The following is a 25,275-nucleotide window of genomic DNA, read 5'->3' as shown; positions in this document are numbered from 1 at the left end:
CCATGTAATTTTAGCTAAACTACAATAACACATTAAATGAATGCTAGGCAATGTCAAAAGATAATGCAAAAAGACCCATTCATTAGTGTAACATAACTTGGTTATACAGAAAATATATGCATTCTATTATTATAAAACAATAGTGCATCGATATATCAAAATGACAGTTGTGATGGAATCACATCAATACTGAATTGTGTCAACATATTTATAATGTACAGTCTATTTTATAAACAGCTATTGACATCATCCAACAAATTTAGCTAACAGCTATTGATAAAGCTGGTTAGCTAGCTAACGCCGACGTAGGTACATATTTATACTGCATCGTATAAATGCAGTCAATGTATCATGCAAAGAAAAGTGATTACTTCAAACTACAGTCTCGCATAATCAGACCTATATCCACACTTTGTTTTAGCCCTGTTCCAGCACTGGAGAGTCAAATATAATATACAGTCTCAAAGTTTGTAGTAAAACAATCATAACTGTGTAATTTTAATTATGCTACCTCATCTGTCAGCATGATGCCAGTGAATCATGTTGTCTCTTTGTACGTTACGTCATTGTTTTGGTCGATGCTCGCTTGCTCGTGTCACTATGGAGTGTGTGCAGGAGCACGAGCAACAGGTAGCTGGCTGCAGTTCACTTAACGGCCACAGGTGTCATTAATAACAAGGGTTTCTGAATCTTACATACTGCACCTTTAATATGCAATGCCTCATGCGTGGAACTCGCACTTACTTCTGCATTAGACATCCGGGCATTTGTACATGATGAAATCATACAAATTTATATGAAGGAAATAGTACAAATCGTACGAAATAACCAACTCATAAAATATGTACGAATTTTCATGAGATTGGTTTTCATGAAAAATATGATGGAGATATCAGTGAAGTTGGAGAAAATGAGTCCAAAGAGTTGAATGTTCTTGTCCAGTTAAACAACCCTGCTATATGATGAGATGCCCTATGTTCTTTTTTTCCAAACCTTTACCTGTAGGTTGCAGTTTTTGACTTCAGATGCCCTTACCAAAACAAGAAATTCAATTTGTACTGGATTATACACTAATCAACATGACTGAGTGAATTAATTATAGAGCATGAGCTTTCTTGAACTGTTATATATTTCACAAGTTTACAAACATGAATATGATGTTTGATTGCATAATATTGTTTTATTAATTTTCTAGGTGTAACAGCTAAGTGGTTTATGCATGAAATATATTTGATTAAAACAGATTTAAAGAAACTAATGGAAACTTTTCTGTAGAGATTTATTCCTACTGCTATAACCACGTGAAATTGGTTCACAAGACGTACACATTTTAGTTTTGTAAGTGACATCAACTTTGTTGCCATTGTAAATTAATCTGTTAATAAATCATTAAAGGGCGCACAAGAAACTGGTTAGCAACAACTTTGTTTTTAATTAAAGTAAATCATTCTTAATGCAGTCTTTCAAAACTATTTGAACTACTTTTAATAAAAAGGCACATTTAGGTGTGCTGATTATCAAAACATGTTGACATTTTTTTTGAGAAAAGCTCTGTTCCATTTGGAGGAGGATGGCTTAGAATAAACAACACTGAAGTACTATTTCAAGTCAGTTCAACAAAAAGTGCTCCAGATTTAACATATCCAAGACAGGAACACACCATTAAACAAGTAAAAAGTAACATGTAAACAAAACAAAGAATTAAGAAATCTTAAACCTCCAGAAAATGAAGTTTCTGCATACTAGGCAACATACTGTGCTTACAGTGTCAAATCACCTTAACTAAAAAAATAATAATAATAAAACAGGTAACATTAAACATTGGTAAACTCTTTAGAGACTATATAATTAAACTGCATTCAAACCTATTTTGAACCTGTTTTAGAGCTTATGATAAGATGGCGATGGGCTTTTTCTCATCTCTGTGTAGTAGGGTGCTTAGGGGTCATATCACCCACCCTAACAGTTGTGATTAAATAGAGATGAAGTTAGAGCTCTACTGAACATATTCCTTTACGTCATTTGTCTGCATGTTGTCTCTGTTTCTCACAAGAGGCTGTTTAATGTGACACAGAGACACTGAGGAACAATAAACTTTAAATCCAGCATAGAGCGGTTCAGTGAATGTGGTGTTGAATGTGTGTAGGTGTGTGAGTGTGTCAGAGACGCTGTAGAAGGAAAGAGTGCCGGCCTTCCAATCCAGATACACTCCTATTCTCTTAGGAGATAAGGAGGTAGGTATGTGAGTTTCCTTCTTATTGTGACTGACAGTGAATCTTACACCAGAGTAGAGCAGACTCCAGGACATTTCATTGGTTCCAAACGTACAGTTACTCCCTCCTTTCCTCTTGATTCCTTTATATGTCACTGACATTTCAGCCCGCCCCATCCATTCAGCCTCCCAGTAACAGCGTCCAGTCAGACTCTCTCTACACAGAACCTGATAACATCCATCAAATCTCTCTGGATGATCAGGATATGGTTGTATCTCTTCCACAATTGCCACATTTTTCTTCTCCTCAGACAGAATGAGATGAGTGTTTGCTGTGTTTGGATCCAGCGTGAGATCACAGGCCCCTACACACAAGAAGAGAAAATAATGGACATTACAATGAGCATTTCAATGTGTGTGTGTGTGTGTCTACCTACATTTTTGTGGTCCTTGAGTAATTCTGAACTCTGCACCATGATCCACACTATAAAACAAAGACAAAACACAAGCATGATGTCACATTTTTAAAAGTGTTTTCACCTCAAAATTAATTCTGTTCCCTCTGACACACTGTAACAGTCACCAACCTGTTACCAAGTTGTGATATGGCTGCAGTTTCCATCCACACCATGAAGTTTCAAGATGGCGCCAAGTATGGCTGCTGCGCTGCGAGCTCCGACCCAATATTGCAGTTTTTTGTTTTGTCTACAATTCTTATGTTTTTTTGTCTTGGATGTTGTCTGCCTTATTGTCTACAATAAACAAAACGCTTTTGGATACTGGTTCTGCAATAGCACACTGAAAACCGGACTTTAAATTCCTCAATGCCGACCCGCTGTTTTCAAACAAGACAGTGGAGCCTTTTATCTGGAAAGGGGGAAGGAGAGCCGGCATTCTCGTCAGACTAATACATTGCACAAATCGACCCCCGCTACCCAGCATTCTACTGCCAAATGTTTAGTCTCTGGACAACAAACTCTGCAAGCTGAGAGCGCGGATCTCTTTCCAACAAGAGACGAGGGACTGCTGCATTATCTGCCATACAGATGTGTCTGCGGAGATTCCAGACTCCAACCAAGCCATCAAACCTGTGGGGTTCTCTGTGCACCAAGTGGATAGAGTGAAAGACCTCTCAGGTAAAAGCAGAGGTGGTGGTGTATGTTTTGTGATCAACAAATCCTGGTGTGATCAGAGGAACGTACATTCTATCATGTCTTTCTGCTCTCCTGATCTGGAATTTCTCATGCTTCTGTGTCAACCATTCTGGCTACTGAAGGAATTCACAGTGGTCATTATCACAGCTGTGTACATCCCCCCAAAAGCCGACACATACCGGGCACTCAAGGAACTGTATGGGAGTATAAGTGAGCAGGAAACCACGCACCCTGAGGCTGTGTTCATTGTGAACGGGGACTTTAACAAAGCCAACTTCAAGTCAGTAACACCGAAATACTACCTACACATCAGATGCAACACACGAGGGGAACGGGATTTGGACCATTGCTACTCTCCCTTCCGGGATGGCTACTAATCCCTCCCCACCCACCATTTGGCAAATTGGACCACTCTTCCATTCTGCTTCTGCCCGCTTACAGGCAGAAACTGAAACAGGAAGCACCCACTCTCAGAATGATCCAGTGCCGGTCGGACCAATCAGATTCTACGCTACAGGACTGTTTTGATCACATGGACTGGGAGATGTTCCGGTCCGCCTCTGATGACAACATCGAGGTTTATGAAAGTGTTTCTCAACTGGTGGGTCAGCGGACAGCAAGGAAAGAACATGACATGGTTCTCCCATTGAAAAATGTTCAGTGGCCACCTAAGTGAAATTTAGGACTGCCGAGGCAAACTGAATGATAATCTCACGTTCAGCGTTTTAAACACGCAAAAAGCTTCTCATGTGCAACACGACATTGTCGTGGTGCCATTAAAGCTTGTTGTTTTTGCGCGAGTGTAACGGAACAACTAGCGTCAATTATCTGATCTGATCTACTGTATCTCTGGCGCGCGCTTGCTGCGCATCAACGCCCATTTGAATTCTAGTGAGAATTTTTCTAGTTTAAATAGCTACGGAGGAAGTCAAACCTCTCAAACAGGCAGCTCTGACATTGGAACAGAGCAACACTGTGCTATGTGGCAAAATAAAGTTGTTGTTTTTAAAATTACACATCATCACCAATACAAAAATGTTTCACAATTTTACAGTAGTAACAGTAACTGTGATATTTGTCAATTGACAAATGTTAGTTTCATATTAAATAAGCTATTAAGTAGAATCTATACTATTTTTCATAAACACTATAATTTGTTATTATTAGTAGTAGTAGTAATAGTAGTAGTATTAGAAAGACTAGCTACATTGACCTAGCAATGGTAATGAGGGACCATCATGGTCTTATGTCTGTCTGTGCTTATATGTCATTACACTGTAAATATCAGAGCAAATATATAATGGGCTTTAAAATCTGGACCTCCAAGACTTGTGTACAAATTATGAATAAAGTTTTCCTGAGTAATATATGTTCTGTTAGAATGATGTTTGATATTAGGAAATAAATATAATAAATAAATATGCTCATTAAATTTTAAAAAAGGGGGAAGAGATCTTTTTGTTGTTGACATCAACAACAAAAATAATGTCACTTGATACATGCATTTATACTTGAAAACCATTAACAAAACTATGCAAGATAAAAGAAAATGCGACCAAGGATACATTAAATACAGGTTATGTTTTTACTTTGGTGGGTTGCCACTTGATGTCCAATGTAAAATCTGGGTCCCGAAGCAAAACAAGTTGAGAACCTCTGGTCTACGCTGATACCATAACGTGATGATGTAGTGCTGACCAAAACAATACGGATCTACCCTAACCAGTAACTGTGGCTTAATAGCGATGTTCATGCGGCACTTAATGCATATACCATCGCTTTTAATTCTGGGAACGCGGAGGAGCATAAACAAGCCAGTTATGCCCTCCGCAAAACTATCAGAGAAGCCAAACGCCAGTACAGGGACAAGATTGAAGGACAGTTCAACACCACCAACTCTAGAAGCATGTGGCAGGGAATTAATAATCACAGACTTCAAAGGGAATAAAAACTCTGCCGTGAACACTGCTGCCTCTCTCCCGGATGAGCTTAATACTGTTTATGCTAGTTTAGAGGGAAATAAAACAACCCTCACGGAGAGTTCCCGCGGCCGAAGCTTCAGAGGTTAGTTCACAGAGGACAGACTCAATGACTGCTGAGTAGAACTGGATTAGTAGCGCCTGTGGCATGTTGAACTTCCTCAACTGGCAAAGGAAGTACAACCTCTGCTGGACCTTTCTCACAATGGAGTCAATGTGGGTCTCCCACTTCAGGTCCTGTGAGATGGTAGAGCCCAGGAACCTGAACACTCCACTGCTGCCACAGTGCTGTTCAGAATGGTGAGGGGGAGGGGTAATGTTGGGGTGTTTCTCCTGAAGTCCACAATAATCTCCACTGTTTTGAGCGTGTTCAGCTCCAGCATGTTTTGGCTGCACCAGACAGCAAGTTGTTCAACCTCCCTTTTGTATGCAGACTCATCAGCATCTTGGATGAGGCAGATGACAGCAAAATGACCCAATAGTCAAAAATCATGAAAAGACTGTCTGGTATGTGCTGCCGAATGTTCAGCAGTTCATCCCTGGTCAAACTGGTTGAAAAAAATGACTAAACACAGGACAAACAATCATAAACAGCAAAAGAATTGGAGGGCTCCACACCAAGGCAGCCATTCATGGCACTATCATGTATCTAAGAATGTCAGAAAGCAACCGAAGGATGAGGACTGTTGTGTGCCTTTCATTTGTGAGCAATTTATCAGCCATCCTCTAAGACATTTACATTCTTGGGATTACTTTTCAATTTTCATCAACCTCAACAGTCTACACTACTTTTACTTGGATTATACTGACTACTCATTTTGAATACTTTTGGACACTGATTGCTCTCTTACATGGACTCATATGTACTGTGTTTTACTTTATTTTGTGCTACATTTGATGTTTAATTTTTTGTGAGGTTTCTGGGGGTTGTCTTTTTTTTAATAAAAGAAAAACTGTTATTCTGCCATTCTCTGCTACTGGTATTATTCACTTGTGTTTTAAAATAAAAGCATTACAAGGTGTTGTAGGACCCACTTTATTTATTATAGCTGCTTTTGGATACATACTATACCTGAACAGTTATAACACACACACACACACACACACACACACACACACACACACACACACGATGATTTGTAATACTCAACATACTTGAGTTTATCCAGTGTGCAGTTTGGATCATTGAGTCTCTCAGTGAGCAGTTTGACTCCTGATTCTCCTGGGTGATTGTAGCTCAGATCCAGCTCTTTCAGGTGTGAAGGGTTTGAAATCAGAGCTGACGCCAAATAACAACAGCCGACCTCTGTCACCATACAGCCAGATAATCTACAAACATATCAACATTCAAGATGAAGAAATAGGGGCTCAAGTTACATTTTAATGTACTTTACAATTGTCCTAAAATAACTTAAGACATGACATGACAAAAATGCTTCATATATCAGTCTTTTGAACACAAACACTAATGAAATCACAAAGGAGGTGAAAGTGTAAGTGGTATTTCTGTCAGTAGGACTCATAGAAGCATTACGTCATTCATTCACTCATTCAGGAATCTCATCCAATCCCTTCTGCTTTATAAGCTCCACACAGCTGTGCTTCATCACTCATTTTGCCACTGTTAATTTTCACTTACTCCCATGTGAGCAAAACACACAAGCGTGCCACACGCTAACTACTGCTCCTGTTTCAAATAAAAAAAGCTGTCAACAATTCAAGCATGCATCGTTAGAGCAATCTCATTTTGCCATCTTTCACATCATGGCGCTCCCTCATAAAACAGCACATTTGACAATAAAGGCAGGAATGGCAAAAAAGCTTTGTGTAATGTACCAGCTATAGGGTGAAGAGAAAAATGTAAAAGCATGTTACATCTCTTATCTCTTCTCTTATTTCTCTAGAGTTCCATCTGACGTATACAAGTATTGTCTCTGCCTTGTGATTCAGTCCATTTTAATAAGTGTATAATAGTATACAAAATTGTAATTTAATAATTTAAATACTATAATATTAACAATTAAAATATGCTTTTAAATATAGTATATTATCTGTCTTTAATATAAATAGTCACTGTTTTTACTATACATCAGGCTTATGTCATTCATCCTTGCATAATTATGTCATGTCCGTAGACACAGGAAAGTAGTACCGGCTGTCACGTGTTCTCACAAGAAACTACGCTGTTCAGTCAGTCACAATTACACAGTTCAGGACAGCATCACTGCAGTCTGTATGGATGAGCTGTTATTCATTTGGCAAAGTTGTTTACCTGCTATAATACTTGGACATGTTTTCTGGTAGGGTTGTTGAAGTTTATATTGGTTGTCATGCTTGTTTGAATCGAACATTCCTTGTGTGTTAACCAATTGCGATGTATCTACATTGTTGGGGGAAGTTACTGTGACATGTTTACTAATACGTATGTATGACTACTGAAATTGGCTTCTTGTAATTGTCATACTCCATTTTTAAGCATATTATTTTCATGTTTAATAAAGTTTATTTTATCCCTATCATTATCGAATCCTTGTTTTATGTTTTTAGTTTTCAGTATTATTGTGTGCATTGCATAGACATACTACATTGTGTAGTATTATGGTTCACTTGCATTATCAACTGAGGCTGTATAATATAATATAAAAATATAGCCTTCCATTGAATTCACACCAGCCATATCACAAGTTTCACCTCTTATATTGATAAGTGTAGTACAATACAAATATTAATAGTAGATAAAACACTTAATAATCATTTTAAAATATACTGGTATCTGGTGATTGAGGAGAGTCCCCTGTTCTTTATTTGTAAAAGTGATTTGAGTGTAGTGTCAGAAAAGCACTATAAGTGTAAAATTCATGCATTCAAAATATGTAAATAAGAGTGTTTTTTATCTTCATCAAAGCAAGTAATATTTCAGGTATCCATGTTTAATAGAACAGCATAATATTAACATGAAAATAGCATGTTATGACTCTGTGTGATCATGACTGGGAGATATTCAGAGCCACAGGCATTGTCCAGGTAAGCTCACATCAAGAGATTCATCCGCCAGATGAGCAGTGCCGAAACACGACTCGCATAGTGTTCTTCCACAAATTGCTTGCAATTTTAAGTTTCAACCACAGATGTCACTAGAGAGCACAAAGTTACGTAGTGCAGCTTTAAGCAATTTGCAAAACAATTAGAAGATCTTTAAAGTTCTGTATTAGCTGGGAATGTACATAACACTACAGCTGCTGTATGTGGTTATTTCATACAGGACAGAAAATACCTCTTAAATACCTCAGTATTTCCAGTTGACAGTTTGTACTCTTCAGTGCATCAGAGATCAGCTTCACTCCAGAATCCTGCAGGTCATTGTTACTCAGGTCCAGATATCTCAGAGGAGAGTTTAATGATTGCAGAGCTGACGACACATGTTCACAGTGCTGATCAGTGAGATTACAGCCTGACAATCTGAAGAACACAAGAACGAATACATTCACTTCCATTCTAAATATGCAGTAGGACTGGTCTCTGTTCTAAATCTGTCTCACATTACACAGCATTGTTTACCCACAGAATATTGCTAAAAATGAATATTTTATAGTAAGACTGGGATTATATTAAGTTTATTAATATGATAAGGATTTGTATAAGCAGGATTTTTTTCCTGGGTCTGAAAAAGTTTTACTCACTGTTATATCTTCCCATTGTTGAACCCTTATGTAACCCAATTGTTCTTCTATTGTTAAACTGTGGCATAAATGCCATTGCAAGGTAAGTGTATGGATGGCTCCTCATAAATGTGGTTTAGACAATGTAGTTAGAATTAGAAAAAAAAAAATCCCTATAGTATTTATGATCAATAATTAAATAAACATTAAGAAACATTTAGAAATGGTTGTTATTATGGCTGCAACTAACGTTCATTTTCATAATTGACATCTAATGATTACTAGAACGATTAATAGACTATTCAGGTGATTATTGCAAAGAATAATCATCACATAACCAAAAATTCAGCTTGTGCCTTGAGTTAAGTGGTTGTATAAAACTGTTTTTAAAATGGACTTTTGTGTTTACTAACAATAGAGAAAAGAGGATTAAAAAAAAAAAAACATTTTTAAAATACCTTTAAATTACCTTCACTGAATTACAGAAAAAATATATACTTAAGGGTTTTTGTGAGGTATTAATTGAATATATTTATTTCTGTCTGTCTGAGTCAACATACATCCTCTGCTGCTCTTCTCTCCTGTGGTGTACCGTAAGGCTCGATCCTGGCTCCTATGCTTTTCTTGCTATATAAACTTCCTGTGGGTTCAATCTTCAACAAACATGGTGTCTCTTTTCATTGTTATGCAGATGATACCCACATCTATTTACCTCTGAAGCACAATGAAAAACATGCCCTTGAGCCATTACTTGCCTGTTTAAAAGAACTGAAAGATTGGCTGACCCAATTTTTTTTAAAAGTTAAACGAGAATAAAACAGAAGTTATTTTACTCGGCTCTAACAACAGTAATCATTCGTGCAACCTTGAGTTAGGTACTCTTGAGCCTTTTAATACATCATGTGCTAGGAACTTAGGCTTCTTATTCAATAACAAACTTAAATTTGACAAACAAATTAATGCCATGGTTAAGTCAGGTTTCTTCAACTTACGATTATCAGCCAAACCTTTTCTCTCTATGAGAAAACTGGAAAAAGCAATTCATGCGTTCATCTCGTCTCATTCAGACGACAGCAATTTCCTTTACACTAGAATCAATTAATCTGCCCTCAAACGTCTTCAATCGGTCCAAAATGCTGCAGCCTGATTCTTAATGAACAGACGCAAGTATGAGCACATTACCCCAATTTCTGTTGCTCATGCACACACTCCATAGGGACACGAGCGAGCGAGCATCGGCCATAACAATGACGTAACGTACAAAGAGACTGAACGTGACTCACCGGCATCATGATGACAGATGAGGTAGCATAATTAAAATTACACAGTTATGATTGTTTTACTAAAAACTTTGAGACTGTATATTATATTTGACTCTCCAGTGCTGGAACAGAGCTAAAACAAAGTGTGAATATAGGTCTGACTATGCAAGACTGTAGTTTGAAGTAATCACTTTTCTTTGCATGATACATTGACTGCATTTATACGATAACCTATGTCGGCGTTAGCTAGCTAGCCAGCTTTATCAATAACTGTTAGCTAAATTTGGTGGATGATGACAGTAGCTGTTTATAAAATAGACTTTACATTATAAATATGTTGACAATTCAGTATTGATGTGATTCCATCACAACTGTCATTTTGATATATCGATGCACTATTGTTTTATAATAATAGAATGCATATATTTTCTGTATAACCAAGTTATGTTACACTAATGAATGGGTCTTTTTGCATTATCTTTTGACATTGCCTAGCATTCATTTAATGTGTTATTGTAGTTTAGCTAAAATGACACAGATCAATCCTTATGGCACTATATTTCACATGCTTTGCACTTATGTAAGTTTACCTGTCCAATAAGAAGAACGCCAATTCAGGGTCGGTTTTGATCGGCAAAACCGAACGAAGCTCCCTCCAATAATCAAATGCCCCGCCGATGTTCACTCTAGTTTTCGCTTGACAATGATCACGTTCACACTTAGCCAGACGGGATTCAGTAGATAAATGTTTTTTTTGGCTTATTCTGAGTTTGTGTAGGAGTCGGTGTTGTGCTGGGAGCCGGACGTTTGCTGGATTCCATCTCTAAGATAATGTTACCTAGTGTTGCAGTTTGTTGTTACTGTTGAATAGCGGAAGAGAAGCGCTGAGGCTCTCGGGAGCATGCATAAACGTCACATCCTTTGGATTTTCCCAGCAAAACCGACCCGCTCCCTTCGCATGAAAATCAGTCTACAGGCTTTAATAGGCAACCTAGGAAGTCTGGGAAGGGCTCATTTTTTAAGTTGCGCTACAAGCCGTTCACACATTGGCAAAAAAAGGCTCTACACATTCATTTTGCAGTGTGCTTGCATCACTTCCAGATTATTTAATCAATTAAATAAGAGACATATCACAATTTTAATTTGATTCATTGTACATTCAAACATTCATTTTCATCCAAATATTTCATATTCCATGACATACTGCGGTTTATTGCTAATGCCGTTTATTTGACTAGATTCTGTGTTTTCCGCATACTTCATGTTGTAACCGCGGTATAAGCTGACTCCAATTGTTGAATTATTGAAAATTAATTAACTTCCCGAGGTATTAAGACCGAATCACCACGCTACCAACCCAGTGTGAATTCATTTAAAAACATTTGTAAAAATCAGTGGTCTGACACTCATCATTGTCTAAAGTTTTTAACTCACAGGGATGCAAACTCATGAGGGGCGAAAAATGACTATCACTGATCCACGAAACATGTTTTCCAGGGTAATTTTTTAAAATAAGCTAAAAGCACCAACTTAAGCTATTTTAATGTTTCAAGAATAGCAAATTATCTGCACTATTGTGCAGAACTAGCTGCAATAAAAGGTATTTTGGTGTGGCGTCTGTTTCACAAATTTGTTCAGTTTCATTAATTGACTAGTTTAGTGACCACTTCTACAGATGTCACTAGGTGGCGACAAATGAGCTTCTTATGTGCAATGATTGAGTCATTGACTCATTTTGGGACATTCACCACCAAAATCTGCCAAGAGACTTCATAGTATTTAAACATTATAAGAACAAAGCAGATGTACTGTTTCATTTTCATACAGCATTTAAACTGCTGAGCATGACTTTTATCAGAAAAGAAAATAATGGCCTAATAATAATAATTTTGAATTTCAATAATGTAATTTGGTCATTGTAAAGTGCATTTCAAATGAGTTGAGTCGAGGTGTCACACCAGCATCAAGCGTTGCAGAAAGCATCACAGAGGGGCAAATTGAAGAGCTTGCCATACAAGAAAGCGGGAGGTGTGCACAATAAACATTGAAAACATTTATTCTGGAAGAGAAAAAAATGGCAATTGCTTTGATTGCAGAAAGTGAAAAGAGAATTCATTTGTTTAGGTCTTTGCAGAGTTTTTTTTTTTCTTTTTTTCTTCTTGTACCTTTGTACTCTCAAAGACATCATTTGTGTGAGGCAAAAACGTGCATGAAAAATACTTTGGTGTGAAGTTAGAGCCGAGGTTGAGCTGACGCGTCACTTCATAAACTGCAATGTAATCAGCAGCGCTGACGCGAGTCATGTAAAAGCCCCTCAACATGTATAAACAATAACATTAGTCACATTTACATATTAATAACTTTTCCTCCCTTTTCTCTCCATGATGAACAAGGTAGACTCACATGCCGATGTAGAAGTAAACAACACAAACAACATGCCCCTCTCATTCAGTCTGTCAATACATTTACCAGGTCATTCAGTTTGTTTATGAATGACAAGTTTCACGAATGTTGCTTCTTACTGTGCACGCTTTGCAGAAGCTGAAACCAATCAAGCGATCTGCCTCGGTTGGACCGTGATTGCCAAGCACCCGATTGGCTGCTGCTGTAATCAATCATGAGGGGTGTAAGCGCCCTTAACTGTTGATGTCATTTCACAATGCGCAGCCACCAGCAGTGACAAAACGATACAAATTTGTGTAATTGACTCCTATTCTAAGTCCCGACCATTACCATGTTTCTGTACACGTAATGCAAACCTTGCTAGCAACACAGTCAAACTGTTTTATTATACTGAAATTTTTTCCAGGACAAATCGTTTTTTTTTCCCCAGGACATTTAGATATTTTGGTGGTAGGTATATCCATGACTGGAAAACTGCATTGCAAAATTCCAGGTTTTCCAGGACACGTGGGAACCGTGATTTTGCTACATCGCAATAGCGCAATATGTAAACATCCATGTGCACAGCGCAAGCATATCTATCAATGGGCACGCTTCACGTGAGACTGAAACCAGGGTTAAGCAGGGAATGATTTGCGGCCGTTAAAATTGACGTTTATTGGTGCGCGCTGGTTTTGTTATTTTTTTACATTTTTTTTATCCCCTTTTCTCCCCAATTTGGAATGCCCAATACCCAGTACTTAGTAGGTCCTCATGGTGGCAAGGTTACTCACCTCAATCCAGGTGGCGGAGGACAAGTTGCCTCCGCTTCTGAGACGGTCAGTCTGCGCATCTTATCATGTGGCTCATTGTGCATGACACCGCGGAGACTCACAGCATGTGGAGGCTCATACTACTCTCCGCGATCCACGCACAACTTACCACACGCCCCATTGAGAGTGAGAACCACTAATCGCGACCACAAGGACATTACCCCATGTGACTCTACCCTCCCTAGCAACCAGGCCAATTTGGTTGCTTAGGAGAACTGGGTGGAGTTACTCAACACACCCTGGATTCAAACTCGCGACTCCAAGGGTGGTAGTCAGCGTCAATACTCACTGAGCTACACAGGCCACTCATTTGCGCGCTGGTTTTACGCTAGATTCACTAAAGGAATTATGCAGATCAGGCAACGGCACAAACACGCCACAAACCCCTTGCTGATTCTCTGCAACTCTTATTTTGTGGGCCATTTCTGTGCGCTCTATAGCAGAGGATTAAGCAGTCCACCGTGATCTGGCATGCCCTGCCAGTACAGCATTTCTGTGATCCAGACACCTGGATCATCTCTTTAACAGGCCGAGGTGCACTTGACTACAACACACATTTGTACTTCTGCATCATTTGATTAATTATTGCTGATATGATCAATAGAAAAGTCAAGAAAATGAAGGGGAGCTTGTTATTAAAGCAGGTGCGACATCTGTGGTGTGGGCTCACAAAAGCCAACACCGATTAGACATTTTTTATCTGCAAACTGTTTTGCATGTCAATAATCACTAATCTGTTTTACCACCTCAAAATGAAGTACACTAAAGAATATTATGAAAGCCAAAAGATGTGCTCCACATTAATTCCGTCACTGTTTAAAAATATATTTGAAATGTATTTTCTGCAAGATGTGTTATTTACCTCAGTATCTCCAGTTTACAGTTTGCACTCTTCAGTGCATCAAAGAACAGCCTCACTCCTGAATCCTGCAGGTCATTGTTACTCAGGTCCAGTTCTCTCAGAGGAGAGTTTGATGATTGTAGAACAGACGCAACACCTTCACAGCACTGAGAAGATTACAGCAATTAAATAATGATGAGTGACTTTTTTGAGGTTATAATATTGCCATATTTTGTACAGTATATGACACTTTTTATTCAAAGCAAACTACTGTACAATTCCACTTAATGGGCCTCATTCATGAAACATGAGCAAAGAAGAAAAAAAAGCCGTAAACGTAACGTAAATTTTCCAATTCATGAAAGTTTTCACATTTTAAAAATGTTTTACACCTGCTCTTAAATGTGTAAAAAATTTTGTTTGATTTTCTCTAAATAAAATATGCCCTCTAATGTATGGTTGGAAAGTTTCTTCATTTGATATGAGCTCTATAATTAAGGTTTCATAATTCAGTATAGTCATCAATAAATCACTTTCAGTTAATAAACACATGGTCTATGTTAATGCTGTTAAAATTAACATTAAATGAACATTAAACATGTCATGGGCAAGTGCGTTCACAATATAACAGAAAAAATTGAAAAAGGCCAACACACTGACACATTTTTATTAGCTTACAGCATTTTGTTCAGAGACCTTCTTCAGGCATTCTGTTAATATCTCAAGATTCTTCCAGTTGCAATTGAAAAATGTCACTTTCATCATAATTTACATGAGAAGTTTCCCCAACTGGATCACGATAATGTTAATGGTGGTGGACATCCTCCTGTCAGAATGAACAGAATGTTTTTTTACACTATAGCTTCTTGTCAAACCATTTTTATTGACCTCTTGGACTATTCAAATTCACAAAGGAACCTCAGATGACAGCCAGAACATGCGATGACAGTATGTTCCTCACGTTCTTTGTGTCAAAATTACGAGATCTGAATGCACTTTATTTTAAAACCATTTAATTACTGTTCCCCATATCCATATTCTCATTTACTAGCGAGTCTAATTCCTTTCTTGAAGGGCAATTTCATGGGCATGGATAACGATAATTGTGAATAAACGTGCACATGCACCCTATTCACAAATAATTGGAATTCACTAACATGCACACATTTTACTAACAAATCTGGGCAGCACAAAGCGTTTGTGAATCCGGAGGAAAGTTTTCAGGAAGGTCCATTTTACGTGCAAATTCGTACATGTACTCATATATTTACGAAAGTTGCATGAATGAAGCCCAATATACGACTTGCTACTTGTCACTAACACAACTACTGTAGATCAAAACTTCTCTAAAATTCAGTAATAGTGATTAAATGTTATTTACACTCACAGAGCTTTTCTGCAGTTCCTCACAGCTGGTAAGAGTCTCTGAAAACAATTTCTTGATTTTACATTACATTTTTTAAGGTCTAACTCATCCAGCACCTCCTCTGACATCAAGATCATGTTGGCCAAAGCTGAACATTGTGCAAGAGAAAGATTTTTCTTTGTTTCAGATTTTAAAAAGGACTGTATTTCTTCAACAACAGAATTATCTTTCATTTCAATCAAGCAGTGTGAGAGATTCATCCATCGATCTTGACTGACATTTTGAGGTTTTTGATTATATCCTTCATCATACATGGATTGTTCTCAGTGTGTATCAGTAGATCCTGTAAGAGTCTCTGATTGGACTCCAGTGAGATGCCATGAAGGAATCGAAGGAAAAGATCCAGATGTCCAGTTTTACTCATCAAGGCTTTACTCACTGCCCCCTTCAGAATCCCACTAACAGAAACATTCTCACAGAAAGTTTTAGATCTTCCTCTCAGAAACATTTTCAGCACCTCACACTTTTTGTGTAAAAAGCAGAACAACAAATAAAATGCTGCAAAAAACTCTGAAAGCTCAGATGTATGAAGCTGTAGACTTTCCTCTGATGAATCACAGATTCCTGCTTAAAGATTTCAGTGCAGATCCCAGAATACACTGAGGCGTCAGTGACGTCTATGCCGCTCTCAATCAGGTCCTCCTCATAGAACATGACATTGCCCTTCATCAGCTGTTTGAAAGCCAGTTCAGCAAGTTTCACAATCACTTCTCTGTTGGACTGCAGGAGTTTCTCTGGATCTCTCTCTTCATACTTCTCATTCCTCATTTTGATCTGAATGAGCAGGAAGTGGATGTACATTTCAGTCAGAGTTTGAGGGATTTCTGCACTGTCATCTTGTTTCAGGATGTTTTGAAGCACAATGGATGAGATCCAACAGAAGACTGGTATGTGGCACATGATGTGGAGGCTTCTTGCTCTTCTAATGTGTGAGATGATTCTGCTGGCTTGATGCTCATCACTGATTCTCTTCCTGAAATATTCCTCCTTCTGAGGGTCATTGAATCCCTGGATTTCGGTCACACGGTTGATGTATTCTGAGGGGATCTGATTGGCTGCTGCTGGTCTGGAGGTGATCCAGATGAGAGCAGAGGGAAGCAGATCTCCTTTGATGAGGTTTGACATCAACACACCCACTGATGAAGTCTTAGTCACATCAGAAACTTTCTCACTGTCTGAAAACTTCAGTGGAATTCTGCTTTCATCCAGACCATCAAAGATGAACACAACTTTACACTCATCATAAATCTCTGAGTCCAGATCATGCAGTTCAGGATGAAAGTCAAGCAGAAGTTTGTGAAGACTGTACTGGTGATCTGTAATCAAGTTCAGCTCTCGAAACGGAAGCACAAACATGAAATCTACATTCTGATTGGCTTTTCCCTCGGCCCAGTCCACAATGAACTTCTGCACAGAGACTGTTTTTCCAATTCCAGCGATGCCTTTAGTTAGAACAGTCTTGATGTTTTCTCTTCTCTTCTCCTCACATCCTGGTTCAGGTAAGGGTTTAAAGATGTCATTGCAGTAGATTGGAGTGTCTTGGAGTGTCCTGTAACTTTTCTCCATCTGTAAAACCTCATGTTCTTCATTCACTCCTTCACTCTCTCCCTCGATGATGTAGAGCTGTGTGTAAATCCTGTTCAGGAGGGTTTGATTCTCTTGTAGTTTGATTACCTCAAATAAACTCTCATACTTGTTATTCATGAAGGTTTTGTGAGTGTCTTTGACTCTCTGAAGGACATCATCCACTGCTTCTCTCTGATTGGACATCCAAGATCTGATCAGATCAGCTCTTTCCCCACTGCAGAGATATTAAGAACAGAGAAACTAAATAAATTGGAGCCCCTCAAGGTTTTATTTTAGGACTGATATTATTTCCTACATTATGATGCATTGTAGGACTGTGTAAGAGTAATGTGAGAGTCATGCCACTGCATCTTAAACTATTTGATTTAGATCTCGATTTGGATGCTTGATTATTCTAGTCAATTCTATATTGTTTTTTTGTTGTTGTTGTTGTTGTTGTTGATTTTATCCCCTTTTCTCCCAATTTGGAATGCCCAATTCCCACTACTTAGTAGGTCCTCGTGGTGGCGCGGTTACTCACCTCAATCCGGGTGGTGGAGGACAAGTCTCAGTTGCCTCCGCTTCTGAGACCGTCAATCCGCGCATCTTATCATGTGACTCGTTGTGCATGACACCGCGGAGACTCACAGCATGAGGAGGCTCATGCTACTCTCCGTGATCCACGCATAACTCACCACACGTCCCACTGAGAGCGAGAACCACTAATCGTGACACCATGTGAACACCATGTGAACTGTCTATTACTTTTGACTTAACATTTGAAAATATGGACCGATTTATTTCATTTAAAAAAGTACAATACATTTTCATGGTTCAGTCAGTACTGTTTATTTTTGTAATAAAGTTCAGCACTATTTTACTTTGAGAGTAATTTTTTCGTTCAGTATCAATTTTAAAAAACTATCGGTTGATTAATCGGTTATCAGCAGACGGCAGGTACTGCCCAACTTAGTTATCGTTATCGGTAAAATCCATAATCCACTAAATATTTTTTATATATTACGTTTTTAAGACAATTTCCCCCAAAACTGTATCACATTTATAATTTTCAAGATATAAAATCATAATTAAATACATCATATTAACATCAGCCGTCCTGCCATTTTTATTTTATTTTTTGCATTTTTCAGCGAAGAGTTCAGTGGAGCAAATTATGGGTTTTTAGTCACCCGTTTAGTCATGCTGTCAACTTTTTGGCCATGTGTAATGTTTTCACAACCAGGATCAAAGATTTAGAGTTAAATATTTGATTATTGACCAACACTGACTGATACAAAAGCATTGAAAGAAAACACCTGTACAGTGCAGAGACATTTAAATGCCATCTTCGAGTTGATCAGATTTGATAATAATAATAGCCATCGTGATATTGCTTCTTTTCATATCAGATGTCATTATCATGTCGAATTAATGTTTACGCTTTGAAACATGACCTAATTAAATGTATAGCCTACTTACATTTTGGAGACTGAGCAGCTCATGATTTCCAGCCACACGTATAACCGGAGTTTAACAACGTTTTTAATGTTCAGCTCTTCATCTCTAAAGAAAAAAATACGCTTTTTTTTTTTTTTTAAACTGTTGGAACAATACTAGTTCTCTGTCCCTTTAAGAGAGCGTCTAAGCTACACAGAGAGATGATGATGAGAGAGATGCACTGAGAGAGAGATGGATTTACATTCCAACAGAAAGAAACGGTTGATTTCTTGTGTTCCTGTGTGTGGATTACTAATTTTCACCAACATGTTAAAATGAAAAAATGTGGGAAACGCACTATGAATACGAGATGTGCGGTGATACTTGAAATATTGTGGAATACGTGCAATCCCGCTCTGAAATTCATGAAGTGGGGTTTTTCTTACTATGTTCTACACATTGGTAATTGCTGCTACTAAGACGGAAAAGAGCTAGGACAGTTCGAGGAGAGCGCTTTGTCTGCATGTTCTTGCCTCGCCACGTCATTTTTGTGCTCTCTCGCTTGTTATATGCTTGCACTAATGTTATAAATGCAGCACTGGCCCGATCGGGCAACTATATAGCCTACTAGATATATATCTGCAGTTGACAAAGGTGTAATTTAGGTGTTAGGTGAATTCCTGAGATAACTGTCTCAGTGCGATTGCTTCTCTCTCCGTTTTTGTAATGCAAAAATAAATTCATCCTCCTGCGTTTGACTTGTTTCGGAGTTGTCCCACGTTTTGTGTTTATCATTCTACATGTTTGTTCATCTCTCTCACTATTAATCTCTATTACTGTAACAGGGTTCAAATGGGAAAGGAGGAAGCAGGAACCGGCTGAACAGTCAAAATAATGTTTTAATAAGAACTTAAACCAAAAGACACACATACACACACGGCAGCTGCGTGTGGCTCTTTCTCTCGAACTGCCGCGTCCCGCTGCACTTATCCCTCTCCTCGGCTGATTAGCCCGATTGGGGGCCAGGCGTGCGTACTCACGTCCAGCCAGGTGGAGCGTTGCACACACAGATATTTACATATCGTGATATAGACATTATAGAAAAATCTTTACCGCTGGACACTTTATTCTGTCCAAATTATATATATCGCCACACCGCCCAGCACAAACAGCAACTAATGATTATTTTGATAATCGACTAACCTAACGATTATTAGAATGATTAATCAACTACTCGGGCGATCATTGCAACGATTAGTCATTAGCTCTTAACCGACAATTCAGCTTGTCAGTTTCAACTCAGTAAAACAAACTCCTCTTAATATGATGTTTTATGTACAGTATATATAAAATGGAAATTAAATTAAGTTTCTTATGTAATCTCTTTGTGCATTCTGTTTTACAGACTTTCAAATAAATTAATGTTCTTTATATCATCCCACACCAATTAAAACACCCATTTGAAGTTTTTGCTCACACAAGGTCAGAGGTCACTGGTCCATCACTGAGATTAGGAGGAATAAACATGGAGTTGTTACTCTTCATAGACACACAGCTGGGATCTGGAGATGTTGCTCTTTTTCTCTTTCTTCTGATGATACTGAAAAATTTGTTGAAATAATTCACATTATATATTTTTTGCTCCGTCTACTGAACAATTTGGGTTAGTGTTTCACCAGAACTCAAAGGTCTCTCATCCCTTTAAATGAATAATTCACCCCAAAATGAAAATTCTGTCATTATTTACTTACAGGTTGTACATCAATAACATCAGTCCTCATTTGTTTTGGCTGCTGTAAACTGAAGTTGATCAATGATTTGATTTGAGAGGGAATAACAACCTAAATTTCATGGCACAAAGTGATCATATGGCCACTATTCAGTTTCATTAAATGGCAAAAAGCTGCATGAATATTTTAACAAATTTGTCCTTTTGTGCTCCACTGAAGAAAGTCATACCGTTCATTCACAGCTGTTAGTCTTCATGTAGACAAATAAGAAGTGCTTTTTAATTCTGGAAGAGGGTGTAGATCAAGCAGACAAAAGAAACTTGGCTCCTGAATTGGCTGTGGTTGATGAACACTTCTCAAGTTTATTAAATGATATAAACTAAACATGTACAGTCTTGCACTCTACAGGCTCCTTCTGATCAAATCTGAAATTAGTAAGACACATTGTCCAATAATGAGGCACATTACCGTAATCGATGTTTAAGATTTACAGTGAATAATAACTTACATTTCTGATCCATACACACAAAGCTATGGGATCAGAAGACTGGGAATATAGTGCATTAGTTATATAGACTACTTTATAGGTGCTTTTTTGTCATTTTTAGAGCTTGACAACTCCTGATGACTGTATGATTTCATTGTATGGAAAACAGCAGCTTGGGCATTCTGTAAAGTATCTAATTGTGTGTTCCATGGAATAAAGAGACTCATGCTGCGTTCACGGCATGTCGTAATTACCGTAATTATGAGATTCCGACTTGTAAAAAGCATTCACGTCCTCGTAAAACCCGTAATTACAACTTGTAAACTCGGAAACACTCATAATGGTGGCGGCTTCAGCGGTAGTAGTTATCTTGTTATATTTCTGTGTAATAATTAGTATAATTGACTATTATTAATGTCTTAATAATGCAAGATTAATCTGAAAATAAATGACATACAATACAGTTTAATGTAGCTAGCACAGAGTTGGATAACCATCTAATGTCCTGCTAAATAAACGATATGTTTATTAATAAGGCATTTGCGTAACGACTGTTACTTGTTGTATTGCCATAGAAACGCATAATTCCGAGTTTCCAGGGTGTGAACCGCTCCGAATAGAATTTCCAAATTGCCAACTCATAATTACGGTAATTACAACATGGCGTGAACGCAGCTTCATTTGAGAGGGAGTACATGACAGAAGAATTTTCATTTTTTAGATGAACTATTAATTTAATGGTCTTCTAATAGATTTGAGGTGAGTGCAAAAATAAACATTTTGTTTGACTGTCACATTCAGTATTGCTTCACTGTAGTTTAAAGAAGTTCAATCACCCACTACATGCGTATACTCACTCAGGGTCAAAGGTCATTGCTCCATCACTGAGATTAGGAGGAATAAACATGGAGTTGTTACTCTTCATAGACACACAGCTGGGATCAGGAAATGTTGCTCTCTGATTGTGAACATCTCCCTCCTTTCTCTCCTCGTTAAGATTCATTTTAGAGGTAATACTCTGTAAAATATCTCATAATAATTACAGACCTGTACTTGGAAGATCACATGAACACAAAGAAATTCATAAGACAAACAGACGCACATAATAAATGTCCTAATTTGAGTAATCTCACACAGGCCAGTTCTAATTAACAGTATTATATATTTTCAAAAGAACACACAGGGTCAGTTTTTAACCCTTGTGCGACCTTCGGGACATTTTTTTCTTTTTCATTTTTGTTTTTTTTCGATCATTTTGGCTGTGTTAATGCCAACGGGATTAATTTTGCCAAATGTGTGTATTTTGGGTGAATTTTGATATTTCAACCTCAGTTCCTATAATACATCTATAATACACTGTGTACACAAAATAGTTACACTCAGGACCTTCAGGACAAAAATGTCCCTATTGAAACCCATTAAAACTGCAATATTTGATCCCAGTGACATTAAAGCATAAAATCATGAATTCTATGATATTATGCTTTCATTACAGGGCCCTGGCTTCAAAATGTACATTTTTTATATTTTCCACCAGATGGCGCCATTTATCTCATGTTTAGCCTATGGAGCAAATACATGCTTTTTCCCTATTCTCTGTTTGCTGTATTATAGAGTACAGCAGAACAATTGAATAAATGATGCAGCTAAAATTGTGTGTGTGTGTGTTGGTATGGATGTCAGAGTGTGTTTTGTAAGCGTGTATTAAGAAATGTGTGTGTGTGTGTGTGTGTGTATGTGTGTATGTGTGTTTGTGTGTGAGTGTGTGTAAAAAAACAAGAGTGGCATTATGTAAACTGGCATTTAAAGGGTTAAAATCCTGAAAATGAATGAATATTTGGTAGTTATGATCAGGACTGATGTTGGTTAAAAATGTGGGGGGCCTGGATAGCTCAGCAAGTAAAAATGCTGACTACCACACCTGGAGTCACGATTTCGAATCCAGGGGCATGCTGAGTGACTAGCCAGGTCTCCTAAGCAACCAAATTGGTCCAGTTGCTAGGGAGGGTAGTGCCACGTGGTCGCTATAATGTGGTTCTCACTCTCGGTGGGGTACGTGGCGAGTTGTGTGTGAAGCCTCCACACGCGCTACGTCTCCGCGGTAATGCGCTCAACAAGACACGTGATAAAGATGCGCGGATTGACGGTCTCAGATGTGGAGGCAACTGAGATTCGTCCTCCGCCACCCGGATTGAGGCGAGTCACTACGCCACCACGAGGACTTAGAGCGCATTGGGAATTGGGCATTCCAAATTGGGGAGAAATGGGGAGAAAAATATTAATATATAATATTTTTATGGCAGTTTTTTGACGCAGACATTTTTGTCCTCTAAGGACGTCTGAGTATCTTTCTTAAATTGATGCATGAGGGTTAATGTTTATTCATTGGGAAACTATGATCAATGCCTCTCACTAGAGGTCTACACGGGTCCAAAAATTTGTGCCCGAACCCAAAGAGACCTGGAAATGTACTACCCAAACCCGAACCGGACCCTTCTATTATTTTAAATTTTGGACCCGTACCCATGCAGAACCGAGAAATGCCAGACCCGAACCGGACCCGTCTATTATTTGAAAGCTGGGACCCGGACCCGGCCGGGAGACACAGACTCTATCGACACCAATTTCACAGCTGATTGCTATTAACAAGTTAATTTAAAATTTGTGATAACAAAACTACCTAATGTAACGTTAGTAGCCTTCTCCCCTGTGCCTGCCGTGACGCATATAATCCATCCTCCTTGCTAAGAAAGTTGGTCAAATACATCCAGGTTTTCTGTGATTCCTCTCTTGCTGATTGAAACAGCATAGCTAATCCACTCATTATTTCAGCTTCAAAAGTCCACTTGTTGTCACGGTGACAGGTGACATACGCGACTTGTTTAGAATCAGTTTTGCAGTTTCTTATTTTTTTGTATCTCGCATAAGATAACTTCGACTGTTTGCACTTTTTAACTATAATAATGATTGCTCGTTCATTGCCACAGCTGCTAAGGTTAGCATTGCTATTTTGCTATGTGCCTTAACTCCGCTCTGCCTCTGACATCACTCTGCTCCTTGTGGCTCCTCTCCATTTTTCACCTTATTTCCCGCCTGCACATGCTCATCCTAATTTTACAATGTTGCAACTTAGTTACAACACACACACACAGCACCATCATCATCAGCGCTGTCTGATCATGGCCAGGTGTTCTGGGATTGACTCTGGTATTACACATAATGTTAAACAGACCCGGGACCGGCAGCAATAGAATGGGACCCGTCCCGGACCCAACTTACCGTTTAAAATGTGGATCCGAAACCGTACGGTTCCCGGGTCGGGTCTTCGGGTTAGGGTGGTCCCGTGAAGACCTCTACACACCTCACACACAGATTGAATAAAAATCTCACCAGAGGAGTTCTAAAACAGAGAAACTTGATTAAAACTGAACAAAGAAGAGATAAAAAAACTCTAAAAACGTTGAGCCGCTATGTCAGAAAAGCGAACAGACTTCTGCTTTACACAACAGCTGAATTTGTACAATGATAGAAATAAAGATTATAAAAATATAAATCTTATTTACTGTAATATGATAAAGATTATTAACATGAATCAATGATATTTTTGTATCGATGACATTAAAAGTGCCTGTTGAACTCTTATAAACCAATAAACACAGAGACCGATGGATATCTCTCAGAAATTTGCCACTTTATACACAAAATATTCTTGTGAAAAATAAACGTTAAAAAAAGAATCGGCCTGTAACGGTCGAGTTTGAATTTGAAGCCACGCCCTGTGAAAAACTGCAGAGTATATGCTTTAAATACGATAACAATATCTGATAACTAACGTCCTAATGTATAAATGGAACAGTTTACTGTGAGATGTGACGGTATTTGAATACTTTTAAGCCTTCTTTCGTAACCCTCTGGAGTCTGTCGTCTCGAGATTCTATCGGTTTGGTTTTCTCAGGTGAAGAGAACAGTGAACTGCGCATGCTCCTGTGTGAGTGCACGTGACTCCTCGTGCAGGGAAGCTGTTGCTGTGTCTGAAACCTATAGAAGTCAAGTAATTTTTATTTGTATAGCGCTTTTCACAACACACATCATTTCAAATCAGCTTTACAGGAAATCATGCATTAACAGAAAATGAAATTGTAATATCTATAAAGTCATTATTGTGTAGTTTGATTAAATATGATTGTAAATTGTGTATAGAAATTAAATAATTAAATAATAATTGTATTTAGAAACCCCAGTGAGCAAGCTGAAGGCGACTGTGGCAATGAACACAAAACTCCATAAGATGTTGATTAATGGAGAAA

At 38.2% G+C, this 25,275-nt stretch overlaps 1 pseudogene; it reads right to left on the bottom strand.

The window, feature by feature from the left end:
* Positions 1 to 1,359: 1,359 nt before the first annotated feature.
* Positions 1,360 to 24,965, bottom strand: LOC127421848 (NACHT, LRR and PYD domains-containing protein 3-like; annotated as a pseudogene).
* Positions 24,966 to 25,275: the final 310 nt, after the last annotated feature.

This window comes from Myxocyprinus asiaticus, chromosome 31 (assembly GCF_019703515.2).
Source record: "Myxocyprinus asiaticus isolate MX2 ecotype Aquarium Trade chromosome 31, UBuf_Myxa_2, whole genome shotgun sequence".
Lineage (NCBI taxonomy): Eukaryota > Metazoa > Chordata > Actinopteri > Cypriniformes > Catostomidae > Myxocyprinus > Myxocyprinus asiaticus.
This window is presented reverse-complemented; position numbering and strand designations above follow the sequence as displayed.